The sequence below is a fragment of the Anser anser genome, assembly GCF_964211835.1.
Source record: "Anser anser genome assembly, chromosome: 1".
In the NCBI taxonomy this organism is placed as follows: domain Eukaryota; kingdom Metazoa; phylum Chordata; class Aves; order Anseriformes; family Anatidae; genus Anser; species Anser anser.
Window position 1 is genome coordinate 16,242,627 of NC_139720.1, and position 14,952 is coordinate 16,257,578.

The 14,952-nt window shown below is 45.5% G+C and overlaps 1 protein-coding gene across 12 annotated transcripts in view; it reads left to right on the top strand.

Moving 5' to 3' along the window:
• KIF21A (kinesin family member 21A) overlaps window positions 1-14,952 on the top strand; it is a 91,327-nt gene that overhangs the window by 14,246 nt on the left and 62,129 nt on the right. The window lies entirely within an intron of this gene.

Sequence of the window (14,952 nt, forward strand, 5' to 3'; positions counted from 1 at the left end):
CTGCTAAAGGAGATTATTTTAAATGGAAACAGTTGGCCAAAACACCGGGCCTTTGTTATGCCTCTGAGATTTGTATTCTTTTTTTGAGCCTCACGGTGGAGGCGGCGGAGGTTAGGATGTGGTGGAAGGCCGAGCTCATCCCCTGAGTGGAAATCATGTTGTGTATAGGTGTGGGAGGCACTTGGCTGATTCATTGCCATCAGTGCTGCAATGTTTGGAGCTTGCTGTAACATCGAGTGTTTGGGCTTCTTTGGGCTGGTGAGGAAAAAGTCCGGATCAGCTCTAACTCTGTGTGTGCACCTTTACGAAAGCACAGGCCCTAACATGGGACTCTCCCAGGCCTGTATGTGCTGCCAGTATGCCATTACTGCCTTGTTTCTTGTGAACGTGTATAGTCGTCCCAGCAAAATTCTTTGTTGTAGCATCTCCCTTTCTGCACTGAGCTGTTTTATGCCCCATTTAAGCTAAAGGAGCTCTTATCTTGTCTCGTGTTAAGGGTTCAGAGGAGGAATCACAGAATCCTTAAGGTTGGAAAAGCCCTCCAAGATCACCTGGTCCAACCACCCCCTACCACCAATGTCACCCACTAAACCCTGTCCCTAAGCACCGCGTCCAACCTCTCCTTGAACACCCCCAGGGACGGTGACGCCACCACCTCCCTGGGCAACCCGTCCCAGTGCCTGACTGCTCTTTCTGAGAAGAAATGTCTCCTCATTTCCAGCCTGAACCTCCCCTGGCACAACTTGAGGCCATTCCCTCTAGTCCTGTCACTGGTTACCTGTGAGAAGAGGCCGACCCCCAGCTCCCCACACCTTCTTTTCAGGTAGTTGTAGAGAGCAATAAGGTCTCCCCCTCTTCTCCTCTTCTCCAGACTGGACAACCCCAGTGCCCTCAGCCGCTCCTCACAGGACTTGTGCTCCAGACCCCTCACCAGCTTTGTAGCCCTGCTCTGGACATGCTCCAGGGCCTCGATGTCCTTCTTGTAGTGAGGGGCCCAAAACTGAGCACAGTACTCAAGGTGTGGCCTCACCAGACCAAGTACAGGGGGACGATCACCTGTGTGGAACGAGACATTTGGTCACAAGCTCTGTGGTCGGGACCACAGCCATCTTGGTTGGTCCTCTGGTCTTGATGTGCTGCAAAGGAGACAGTAACTGACGGCTTAAATTTCTGAGGTGACTTGTAACAGTTTTTATAAAAATGCTTGTTTTGAAAGCACCTATTCTACCTGCAGTGCATGCGGCAGCTACAAACTGTTCTGTGGACGGACTGCAGGTGATTTGCATCCATGGTTTCTGAGAGCAGCTGGGAAGCGTACGACGTTGAAGTACTGTGTGCCAAGCGGAGCTGATTGAATTCACTCAGGACAAAGAGATGCGTTTTGACCCCGAAGAGGCTTGTCTGGACAGACGTTTCTTTCTGTCCCCAAGGAGCCGCAGCTGAGCACTGAGCAGGCAGGAGGGCTCCCGGGATCAGGTGTTGCTGCTTTGTGTGTGCCGGAGCTGCGGGAGGTGGGCAGAGCCGCGGCCAGGCTGCGGCTGTGCACGGAGGGGCAGGATTGTTCCAGAGCCCTGGGCAGGGCCTCCCCTGCATGCAGTGCACAACGGAGAGAATTGCCTTTAGTCTGTGAGAGAGCAACCGTGCGATGGCCAGTGTTTTCAAAGTGCCCTTGCGTTAATAGTTCTGGTTGGAGTTGTAAGCTGAGCTGAGCCTTAATGAAAAATTAAGCCTGCGGCTGGAACGTGAAGCAGAAAATACTTAGCCTCACTGCTGGGCCAGCGCAGATGTAAGTTGTTTATAGCAGAACAAGTAGCAGAGAAGTACCTACCTACTTCTTTTTAGATCCTATTCACAGTGTTAACAACATAGCTGGCTTGTGAACCTGTCAGTTCACCTCGTGATGCAGTACCTGGGTGCACTGAACATGAACATGTTCTATCTCGAAGCTAAAACTTTGCTGAAATGGTATTACCGCTATTCCTTTTATTAGTGGTTATTTCAAACTGTAGGCTTGCTAGCGCAGCAAGGTTTGTGTGCTAGTAGCAATTAAACCAGGCCAGTGACTGAGTTCCCACAATAATTTCCACACTGAATTTGCTCAGCCTAGCCAGCAAGGCCTGCCCAGCTCTCTGCTAGAAGACCAAGCAGCCTCTTCTGTTTGATGTTCTCCAAAGTCAGGAGTGTGAAACTGGACCATACTTTCCTGGTGAGATAGAAGAGCACGTGCTGTCATGTTGTTACGTTAAAATCTCTAGTGCTAGCTCAACTGTTAAGTGGGATATTGCAGTCAAGGGGTTACTTGCATAGTTTTAACTTAGTGGAGAACTGGTAGGTGTAATACCAAAGCATCACATTTTTTAACTTCACTCAGGTGATAAGCGTCAGTCAGTTTCCAAACGAAGTAATTATTTGCTTTGACTTAAGCCATTCTGGAATATGTTTCTCCAGCTTGACATGGAGCGTGTTCTTCCCTGCTGGCAGTGGGCATTGCCACCTTAGGCGATGTGGAGGCAGCCACAGGGACTCCAGTTGTTTGCCTACTGTAGAAGCTTCAGCCCAAATCAACCCAATAAAAAGTTGAAATAGTCAATTTCATGTATTTAACAACATATGAAAATTAAAAATGTTTTAAAGTTTCTGGTTGATCAGCTGGAAAGTTATTTTCTCTGCAGTATCCACACTCAAATACAACTTTTCACTTTTAATAAAATTCCCCATTTTCTGACAGAACTGTTTTAACAAAAAGCTGAGTACGTGCCATAGGTGTTTGTGCGAAGTGTACATAGTGTCTGGAAAGTCCTTCAGCATGACTTCCTGCAGAGAGGGTGAGGGGCTGAGGATGTGAAGTAGGGGCAGCACGTCCCCTGGTGCCAATGTTGCTGCAGCAGAGCCGTCTGCCCCCTGGCATTGGGATGTGAATTTGTGTGTGGAAACCTGCTTTCAGGTAAAGTTCCTCCCCTCATCCAAAATCAGTGTGCAGTGGGCTAACTACAGACCATAATCTTTTGTTCTGCTAAGTTTTGCACCTGTTTGAAACTTCATGGGCGGTGGTGTTAGAATCAGTACCAAGAGACTCCCAAATAGCTTCTGGGGGGCTGGGGAGTGGAAAATGAAGATTAAAAAGTTTGGGGACTGTCAGTTCCCATTTGCCTGAAATGCTTGCTTGCAACAAAAGAGCATCCAGCGTTGTACTGAGCGATCAATTCAGAGCATGACTCAGCGTGGAAAAATGTTACCTACTGCATTTCTAGCATAGCTCCCTGAATCGCTGCCTTTCAACTGACTTCAGAGGCTTTCTTCTAAAGCATCATCCGAAGCTGACCAAGAGCAGACAGGTGGTGAAGTCTTCACAGGGCGGCTGAACGCGGTGCCGCTGCATTGGAGCAGAAGGATGGAAGAATTTGTCCCTAATTCTTGATGCTGTTGCTGCTAATGTGGATGTTTTTGCAGCCTTGCAAATAGACACGAAGGAAATAATAAGTTTGGGTTTGACATTCAGGCATATAAAAATGTACAGTTGAACCAAAAGGACTGAAGAAGGTGCATAATATTGTTCCTTTGTTTTGCAAATTTAAAAATAGATAGTACTAAGTGGGGTGGGTTATTTTCTCCTTAGTGCACAGTTATGATTTACTAGGCCAGGACTTGCAGTCACTGCTTGAACAGTCTACCTTCTGTTTGGAAACAGGGCAACTTCTGTTCATTAGAAACAGTCGACAATACACATGAAGAAATTTTCTGCAGTTTGCTTTGGAACGTAGTGGATCGGGTGTTATGGATACAACACTGGTGGGTTATTTTTTTTTTTAAGTAGGGAGTGGCATAAAAGTCATACAGTGGATTTTGTTCCAAGAGCGTAGCTCTGAAAACTAAGAATGAAGGCACTGTTCAGAGCAGCTTACTAAAACACAGTTTCTAGCTGTCTTACCCTGTTGTGAAGTGTCTAGTTGCTATTTTAATAGTGTTAGGTAAGCAGTCATTTCAGTAATAATTAACGATGACTTGTAATTTTCTTTTAATTGACGTGATCCTCCTTTTCTTTTATGGTATTATTTAACTGTAATTACTTGGGATGTGGCTTGTAGCTTTAGCTATAATAAGCACGTCAAAAACATTTTGTTTATTTAGAGTTACGTGAAATTGGGAAAATGTAACTCCTGAACCCGTCGCTCTAGGTCTAAAGCAACCAACTGCCCTGGACTTAAGAGTATATAACTGAGAAGATAATTCCTGTATAGAGGTGAATGAAATAAAACCAGTTTTCAAGTCTGCTGTACTACGAGCAGTAATTTCTGGCCTGTAGCTCTAGGGGTTGGAAGAGTGTGTGGGGTAGGTGGTGTGTGGGCCTTAGCAAAAAGGAAAGGCAAATCTGAGTGAAAGAGACAGCTAGGAGTTATCCTTTGCCACAGATGTAGGAAACCCTTTTATCTTTGTTTAAAAGTAATAGAGAGTGTGTCTTTTTTAAGAACTAAGCTCTTTTGAAGAGATAGTGGTCTTTGAGGAGGCATTCATTTAACTGTTAACAGGGAGAAACTGGATGAAGCCTGGTGTTGGCATGGCTGAGATCTTTGGTCATCTGGATGATTTTGCCTTACGTTAGCTTGTTTTATCTTTCATATTCAAACTTTTATTTTCCTATAGTAAATAAACATTGCTTTGTTTGCTGCTTATTAATGAGGATGCTTGCGGCACCCATTCTTGATTTCCCTGGAAGTGCTGGTAACTTGAAATGTGAGCAAGTTCATGAATGCATGCACTTGTTTTTAAAATAAATCATTTAATTGCATTAAATACATATATATTTATATATATATATAAAATTATTCATTTAACTCTACAGGTAAAGCTTTTGCTTTTGGGGGTGCAAATAAGTGTCATTGCCCTGGAAGTAGGAGTGTCCAACTTGTGAACCAGAGAGCCCCCATCAATTCTGTACCTTCAATGGAAAATATTTGTGGGCAACATTAATTCATTCATCAGCATCCTGTGATGCTGTGGGCGATAGTTTTGAAACCATGTGTCTCACTAAATTGTATTTTAATAAAATTTTACTCTGGTAATTATACGGTAGTTACAGGCGTGCTTTATGGAGAGCTGACACTGTACCCATTTGCTGTGTGAGTGGGATGCCGTTTCCTGGCAGTGTCTGGATGTGTTGGGCAGATTGGGCCCTGGCTTACAAGAACCCCAATTACCCTCAAATCCCTGAACTCTGTGACCGAGTTCAGGTGCTTAGGTACTCAGCCTACTTTTTCATTCCTTTCCTTTATTCCCCTTACACTTGCATAAACGCTATACTTACTGTAGCTTAGTAAAGCACCGGTACCTAGAGCTTTTTGAGAGGCTGGATAGCCTATATTTGCCAGATCACTTTTGAAAGTACAGTTTTAGCTCAGCTGAATTCTTACTCTTTAAAATAGCTGGAAATAAAACCTCTCTAAAATATTGGCAGTGTCTGTTACCATGACTCAGTTTTGGGCTCGGCTGTGCATTCTTCACCAAGCTCTCCTTAAGCTCTTTTGATTAATTTTTTTCGTCTTAACTTACATATAATGACATTTATTTAGCAGATTTAATCTCTGGTAAGCGCTCTGTTGTGTACCAGCAAGATGCTACAAAAGGTGTACTTCCTGGTAGTGCCCTGCTTACCTAACAGCGAGGCCGTGGTGTTAACAGCAGCCTGGCTCAACCACTTCTCACTGCTACGTGCTCCAGAGCAGGAATGATACGAGCTGCTAACTTTCTTGTTAAAGCTAAATTTTGGAAGAGAAAATGTAATTTGCAGATGATTCTTCCATTTCATTTAGAATTGCTTTCCTCATGAAAGCTTGTTTGCAGAAAGACGCACTTGGCTGCCTGTTTTCTTGGTGTCCCTGAGTGTCTGGGGACACTCCAAAGGACCCTTCTTTCCTCTCTCCTCTTGGTTATGTGACCTTTGTGTTCTTTAAACAGTGTGAACACCGGGTACTACTGCCATACATTTTTTGTGACAGTAATTTTTTGCTAGTCTTCAGTCTTGTCAGTGCTAATGAATGATGTGAAACAGCACCAATGAAATGAAGATGCTACTTCATACTTCCTGTCTATGGATGATCTTACCAGTTGTAAAAGCTAAAACTGTTTTTTTTCAATAGAAACCTTAAATTTACAAGCAGTGAGAGTTCTTATGATAGACACAGATTTAGTGTGTAGTTTCTGTCCTTGTTTTGCTTTTTGGATATTTAGCTTGGCACATAAATACACGCAAAGCACAGCCATCAAATGCCAGACTTGTAGCTTGTTGAACCCTCTGGAAAACTACAATTTTGGTGGCGTGGAACAGTCACCTAAACTTAGAGCCACAGATGGCTCAGCTCTCCTTGGAGTAAACTTCTGGGTTGCGTATTCTCCTTGATCCCATGTTTCCTCTCTTGGCTCTGAAGGTTTTAATTTGACCTCAGACAGACCTTTTGGAGGGGGAGGCTTTCCCAGACCACCTGCATTTCATGCCTGAACCGGGTACTTCGGCTGTCTCTGCTTTTTTACTGCCCTGGGGTGATGCCTAGACCTAGCAAGCTGAAAGCACGGGTAGGGTTTTCTAAAAAGCTTGAAGTTACTTCTCAAAAATATAAACTACAATGATCTATCACCTTCTAGAGTTAGAATCATAGAATCACAGAATCATTAGGGTTAGAAAAGCCCTCCAAGATCACCTGGTCCAACCATCCCCCTACCACCAATGTCACCCACTAACCCATGTCCCTAAGCACCACATCCAATTCCTTTTTGCTCCATTCTTAAGAGGTGCAAAAGACTCTATTTTCAGGGTGAAACCTTACTAGTGGAGCTGTTTGTGAGTGACCTGACTGTTTCAAGGTATGTCCACATGTTTGGTACAACGCAGTGTCCAGACTTTCAGCTTAGCCAGCCGAGCTCGTAGTATGAGCGCTGTTGTTCTAGTGCACTGTAACAGCAGAAATACTTGTTCATGCTTCTTAATCACTAAACTTACTCATTTGTGCGCCCTAATGAGGACGGACAGCCTCTCCAGGCTTATTAGCTCTGTGGGCATCAGGTGTCTGTAGTCATTTCAGCCCTGGAGTGTGTTTACTCGAGGACAGGAAGGAGTGTGATGTCTGTCCCGCAGATTTACTGCATGGTGTAGGTGTGCTGTATTCCCGTCTGTTACGAAATTAATTTAGTTTTAGGAAGGCATGACTCTGTGTTTCGTTTCTTGGTAACAGACCATAAGTACTTTGGGCCTTAATTCATAAATTAATCTTTACTGGATTTGCTTAGATCTAATTTTCTCTAATATGTTAGAATCGTGGAATGTCCTGAGCTGGAAAAGAGACACAAGGATCATCGAGTCCAACTCCTTGCTCCACACAGGACCACCAAAATCAGACTGTGTGTCTGAGAGCGCTGTCCATACAAGTCTTGAACTCCGGTAGGATCAGTGCTGTGCCCATTGCCCTGGGGAGCCTGTCCCAGTGCCCGACCACCTCTGGGTGCAGAACCTTTCCCTAACGCCCAGCCTGACCCTCCCCTGATGTAGCTTCATGCTGTGCCATCGTGTTACTATTTCTGCATTCGCTTTCTGGGAGTGGTGACACATATAACACTAAATGTTCAGAAGAAAAACAAGGCAAGTGGCACAGTAGAACAAGTTTTTTTTAGCAATCTGTTTGCCGTAGAAATGTTACTTCCATTATCGGTTCAGCTCTAACCAAATTGCTCTCGGATTCAGAGCGTGCCAGTTCTGTGCTTGGCAGGCACTCGGAGCTTATTGTCGTGCTGCTTTTCCATCGCTGCTGACCTTGCCTCGAACTAGAAATAACCAGAGCCTGCACAAATCCTGCCACACGGTCCCTCTCTCTCGCTCTCAAAAGTCAAATTGTTCTCGAAAGCTGTGGCTTTCTCAGCTCCCTAGAGAGTAAATTAGGCCAAGGGAAAACACAAGAAGGAGCTTCGGATGAAAGCATTCATTCATGTTATAAGGCTATAATATATTAGAGGGCTACGGGATTACTGGAGGGGCTTTTATCCCTTCAGTGGGAGCGAGGGATGGGGCAGGGGGCGGCAGGGGCAGTGGGAGGTGTGTGTGGGAGCACACTCGGGCTTTTCCCCTCCCCTAGGTTTTCTTTTCTTGGCAGAAGCACATGACCGTGCCTGTCAGCCTGAGGATGCCATCTGGGTTGCAAAGCCTGCTAGACTGTTACAGAATTGCACAAGAATTAACGTGAAATCATACTGCTCCGCTGTTTTCTGGCCGGCGATAGCAACTGCCTGGAGATGCAGCCATTGTGCGGGGAGCATTGTGCGAGCAGGCAGGAGCAGCCGCCCGCCTTGGCCTGGCGCTGCCAACATGATCCCCAAATCAGCACTTAACGGGTAGGGGAGCTGCTCAGAGGGAAGCTGCTGAGCAGGGTAATTGTCTTATGAAATTAAATTTGTGTTCAAAAAGAAAAAGTAGCCACAGAGGTAGAGATTGCATGCAGTGGGGGAGAGCGGGCCAAATCTAGTTACGGCGGTGGTATGTTTCCTCAGTTACATCTAATTTCAGCTGTTCATTTGTTGCCTTCCCATTACTTGGGAATTGGAAGTGACAGTCTGCAGCACTGAAACAAAACATCCTGCCTTCCTTTTTGAAGACTTTTTATTTTTTGTCTGAGGCATAACAAGCAATCTATTAAAAATGTCACATCTCAGAGGCCATTTGGTAATTTAGTGACTGATTTTGCTGAGTGTTTCGAGCTCACGGCTTAATGGTCGTGTTTAGTGGCTACACGTGAATCGAAGGGATGCTGATTCCTATTTACCAGTATCTTAATAAGATTTTGGAGTAAAATATGGATGACATATGTTCTGCTTTATCTTCTGCCATGCTTCTGAGCAGATGATTTTATCCAGGAAGACTTTATTCCCTGGTACAGCCAGCAAATAAAATTTTCATCTAGATCCCTACACGCCATGGCTGCAAGTTCTCTGGTACCTGAAGGTAGGAGGCATTGGCACACGTGCAAGATCTCTGCCTCGCTTGTGCAGGGACACGGTGTGAGTTTTGGCTGAGTCCCACCCGGACCCTGCCCCATTTCCCTGGGCTCCGGGCACGTGTAAGATAAGCTGGCAGCGCCGAGCTCGGGGTGGACACGGCAGCCATGGCAACTTCTCGGAGAAACGCCGGTGGGAGCGGTGCCCAGACCTTACGTAAGAGCGATAGAGTTACAGTCGCATGGGAGCTAAAGCTCGCTGCCTGGGCTGGGAGCAGCTCTGCAGCTGTGGGGGCACAGGGTTTGGGGGGGCTGAGCCGGCCCCTTCGCCCTGGGGGGGTCACCTGGGACTGTGCCAGCTCGGGACTGCTGGGCAGCACCTCTTTAAATCCCCATGGCCTGTGTGTTTGTAGTGCGAGCATGCCTTTTGTAGGTAATAGTAGCTTCATGTCTGGTGTAATTCCATATTGATGGTACCGATTGATCGACACCGCTGAATAGCGCTGATTAAGGCATCTAGAAACAGAGTTAATCCTTCTGCGGATATAGCACCAAAGTGTTCCAAACGTACCCGGAATTTGCCTCGTGCTTTGCCTTTGTTTATAAGGCTGGTTGTTCATCATTCATTCAAAATTAAAGTACTGCATAAAATAATCATTGTATTATTACTTCAAAAGGGGGTGGGTTGGAGGGGGAGTCAATGACTTGCAACACTCTCACCCTTTTTTGTTACAAAGAGTTGGGGTGTGGGTACATGCATGTTTGGGAAGTAAAAAAGCAGGGCAAAAACTCACTAAAACAGCTCTTGGAAACACATTTGTGTCAATGGCTACCCAAACCCTCTTTGGAAGTGCTGAGAAGTACATTACAGAACTGCATCTGTACTACGGGTTAGAGAACAATAACTCACCAAAGAAAAGCATTTTTATCCATGACCATTAGGTAACACCCCAGCCTGTGTGTACGCGGGGCAGGGAGGGGTAGCGCCGCTTGTGCTCAGGCTGGCTGGCAACTGGAACAGGAATGCTTAACTGGTGATGGTTGCCCATGGGAGCCTGTAGGTTTGTTCCTGGGTCCTTCAGTTTTGGGCCCCTCACTACAAGAAGGACATGGAGGCCCTGGAGCATGTCCAGAGAAGGGCTACAAAGCTGGTGAAGGGCCTGGAGCACAAGTCCTGTGAGGAGCGGCTGAGGGAACTGGGGTTGTTGTGTCAGGAGAAGAGGGGGCTCGTGGGAGACCTTATTGCTCTCTGCAACTGCCTGAAAGGAAGCTGTGGGGAGCTGGGGGTCGGCCTCTTCTCACAGGTAACCAGTGACAGGACTAGAAGGAATGGCCTCAAGTTGCACCAGGGGAGGTTCAGGCTGGAAATGAGGAGACATTTCTTCTCAGAAAGAGCAGTCAGGCACTGGGACGGGTTGCCCAGGGAGGTGGTGGAGTCACCGTCCCTGGGGGTGTTCAAGGAGAGGTTGGACGTGGTGCTTAGGGCAGGGTTTAGTGGGTGACATTGGTGGTAGGGGGGTGGTTGGACCAGGTGATCTTGGAGGGCTTTTCCAACCTTAATGATTCTGTGATTCTCTAAGAGGTAGACCTGGCATTTGTCACAGGCCAGCTTTTCTCATATCCTTAAACCTCATTGAGAAGTAAAGAGTTAATATTCTGTTCAGCTGATTGAGATGAACTCATTCACATGCTGCAGTTGTGGCCTCATTTGAAGTGCCAATGCATACAGCAACAAGCAAGCTATGTGTGCTAGCAAAAATACAGAAAAGCAGAAATACTAGGTGTCTTTGGGATGAAATCTCTAGCTTTCCTTACTCCCTCCTTGTTGTGAAGGAGCATGTTTAATGGGGGCGAGTGTAAATTCGGTGGAATAGAAAGGAGGGGGAATTGCAAAGCCAAAGCAGTGGCAGGAAGCTTTTTTTTCTTTTCTTTTTTGTTTGTTTTGGAGAGGTTTTGTTTCCTAGGTTACACTGCCTGCTGCACCTCATTTAAAGTTTTAGTAGGTGCTCCCGGAGTTAATATTTCATATGCTCACAGGTGAGACTTTCTGTATGAAATGTAATGGGCTCAGCGTTTTAAGAGACGAGCACTGGAGGGCCTTGGGTGTTCAGGTCAGTTTGTGTCCTTCCTCCTACTGCGTGGCGTTGGAGCGATGTATGGAGTTATGCTCTGCAGAGCAAGGTGAAAGCAGGCCTTTTCCCACTGCAGAGCTTAATAAAAAGGAACTTTACATGGGATCAATGTTATGTTTTCTTCTTTCCAGCACTCAACTTTTGACTTTTCTTTAAAACAAGGATAATTTGATTCTTTGCCCTTTATAGGTCACTCTCAGGAGCTCTTATGAGCTTATTGCTGTTCTGTCCATGTGCTGAGAAGGCACACGGTAACTGCTGTGAGTATTGCCCTTTGTTACAGCAGCCGAAGGTTTGCAATACTTCACATGAAGATGCAAAATAATTTTTTCCTTGGGGGAGAAATTAGATAATGTGGGGATTCTTCACGGAGCGGAAAGTAGTTGTAAGTATATGTGTGTGTGTATGCAATATAAATAAAGATACATTTAAATCAGTGGGACGATTTTCCATCCCCAGAAATAAACTAAGAGATGATGTTTTTCAAAGGGATATTATGATATTATCTGGCTTAAACAGGAACTCATTCTGGGAAGCCTGGTGTCCTGCATAACACAGGGTATTGACCCAGTGATGGCTGTAGTCCCCGAACTGTACGACCTGAATCGGCTCCAGCTGGCAATATTTATTTCTTAGCAGCGACGTTTTGTACCTATCCTACTGCGAGATTAGTGCCGGGACAATACAGTGCATTACAATGCCACCACTGGATAGTTTAGCCCTCCCTAATTAGACAGCCTGTCCCAATGTGCTGAGGCAGAATAGATTTAGGGGATTAAGATTGATGTGTGTGGCCTGGAGGCTGCAAAGCACCTATAAACAAGGGTTGGGTGTGTTCGTGCTTTGGAGAGGAGGCGAGGGAAGGATGCAAGGTAAAATGTTGTTTGGGAAGCTGCCACATCTAAGGAGACGTGATTGGAAATAGGTAGAAGACACCCAATTGTATACAATTAAGAGAGTGGCCTGAAAAACAGGTGAGGTGGGGCCACGTTGAAGATGAAATGAGTAAATCATATTGGTCCTGGAGAAAAATCCCAGTGGCAGACAGCCAGGCTGGGAACTGGGCAAAGAGAAATGACCAAAATGAACTCTTTCACATCTTCAAGTGTGGGCGCTGCCCGCTTTGCTGACATTGAGACATGAGAGCGAGAAAGGTTTGGCCGTAAGCAGGAGGAAAAATCATTTTCCTATTTGGTGTGTGGGACGGGGCAGGGGGAAATTTTCCTGTAGGCAGTGCTAGAGCAGAAGCTGACCTGCGTGAGGACTAAGACTTGCTAGAGCACACGTTCAGTGCAGCTGGAAAGACTTTTTGAGAGCCACGAAGTTCAGGTAACCCACTCACACAGTTCATAAATCAGGTTGCAGCTGAGACGTGGTGCTTACTCATTAAGCTCCTCACGGAGCTAAACTTATCAAGGGAGCTGTATGGGTTTCAGAGCACGAAGTGTCCCTTGAACAGATCACGGGATGGGTGGTGAGGATCTCGTCTGCACATCCTTCTGGGAAAGATGTCTTTCAAACCTGTCACAGCTGTGATCTCCAGGTGCAACCTTCCTACGCCGTGGACAGTCTGTAAGAGAAGTCATACAGCGAAGGCAGCCCTTCAGGGAGAAGCTGCCTTGATGTGGAGAGCCTTGCTTTGTTTTCCCTTTGTGCTGCATGCATCCTAACGCAGTACTGCTTTTTTTTTTTTGCTTAGCACAGCCTTCAGTTTTAGTTGCAAGTCAGGGAGGGATGCTGTGCTATCCCGGTGGAGGAGTCTCAGCTGGGCCAAGCTGCTGGTTGTGACACAGATTTCCATCAGCTCCGCTGGTCTCTGGAGTAGCGTCTTGCTGCAGCAGCCTGGTTGTGGCCACACGTGAGCCCTCGCAGCTTGCTGTGACACTGGGCTCTGTGGCAGCAGGGTGCTCGGAGGTGCTGCCCGCTTGCAGGCCGGGGAGCTTACTGGGAGGGCTCCGTACTGGGAGGGCTCCGTACTGGGAGGGCTCTCGTGGGAAGTCTTTGCGGGCTGGCATCAAAACTGCTTGCTTGGCAGTCCTGTCACCTCTGTGAATCATGCAAACCTTTGATATTTTTTGCATACGGTTCCCCTTTGTGGTCATTTTGAGCCTTTACTTAGCATTAGAGGGGAGAAAATTATTTGGCACCTGTCATAACCGTGTTAATTCCTCAATGCAGGAAATTAATTTGAAACTTAAAAACAAAACAAGCAAAACCCAGTGAAGATACATAAAGAAAAACTAGTTTTTATTTGTCAGACTTCATTCTACAAGTCAGAGCTAAAAGCCTTTGGGAACTGGGGGGTAAGTTGGGTTTTTGGGATGCACAGAAAGTTACTTAATTTTGAGAATGTGTTTTTCATTTTGATCTTTATAGAAGGTTTTTGCAGGATTCATTGTAGTGGAAAGCAATGTGAGAAGTACCTCTGGAACTTCAGGAGCCCTCAGAGTTCATGCTTGGAAGAACAACTGATTGCCTTTGTGCCGAATTCACTGGATTAGCGAAAGAATAAGTGAAAAAGCAGCTTGCCCTCCGACTGACACGAAGGCATTAACCTAAAGCAGCAGAATAACCCACCTAGCTGGCAGCTTCTACCCATTGCATGCTACAGGCAGGGTGCTACAATGGTTTGTTTGCTCGGTTTTCCACTTGTGTAGGGTGCTTTTTGGAAAGGCACGTGATGGATTTCTCTCTTTCTACCTAGAAATAAAAGCCATTTTATTACAGAATGTTCATTCATTTAGAAGAAAGTAGCACTGCCAAAAGCTTACGTACATCTTTTGTCAGGTTTTGTGATTAGTGGACACAAGTTCACTTGGATGAAGTTGTTTGCTAGTGAAGGAGCTCTGCAACTCCTGAATTATTTTTCATATTATTTCATTGAAAGAATAAAAGATAATTCTGTAACAGAGAATCCGTGACCTATATTACACACTCCATGTCCTTAAATGCAAATACAATTTCTAGAATATTTAAGCTTATTTTACACATCATACAGTCATTCCTTTAATGATGTTTTTCAAAGGTTTGCTTAATTCCCACTCCACACTAGAGGGTATGCTGACGAGGGACACATCTTCTGCTAGCAATGAACTTTCTATAAAGCAATTAATATGCAGAAAGCCTTACAAATAAATTATGGTTATTCTTGGAAGTATCACATAGTGGGATACAGTGAAGCTTTCAGAATAAAAGTTCTGAAAAATACTCCTGATAGAGATGCACATCCCAGAGTGGGAAAAATCCTAATCTGCAATAAAAAAAAATAAAAATAAAATAGGTGATGTGATTTTTACAGCATGTTTCTAACCTGAATTATGATATATTTTTGGTGATATAATTCAAACTAGTCTGCAGCCCACTCATTCAGAGCGTGCAGAGAGCTCTCCCTACCCAGCAAGTGCTGGCACGGCCGCAGTAGGTCAGCAGGCAGCTTTGGACCCTTCTGTTCCCATTAGGTTTTTGGAAGAAGTTTCACGTGCCTGGGGAGGAGGGTTTTGGCTTCGTTTCCTCTGGAAGGGGTATAATTTGTGCACACTGCAAGTGCTCTGTGCTCTGAACCAGCTAAGTGAAGGCACGGGGGCATTTTGCCTCAACACAGCACAGCCACCCCAAACCAAGCACGAATATAGACGTGGCCTGTAAAGCACAGGGTATGAAATATGCCTTTAAAGTGTGCTCTCCATATACAGATCTTCAACTTCAGCGTTGTGTAACTGAAAGTAGCAACGCTGAGGTATATATAGGTACCTGAGGTTTGATTTAAATGGAGAATCTGTATATAACATTCCGTGATTTTTTGTATGTTGCTGTACTGATGTTTTATTGCCCCTATATATAGCCTTGTT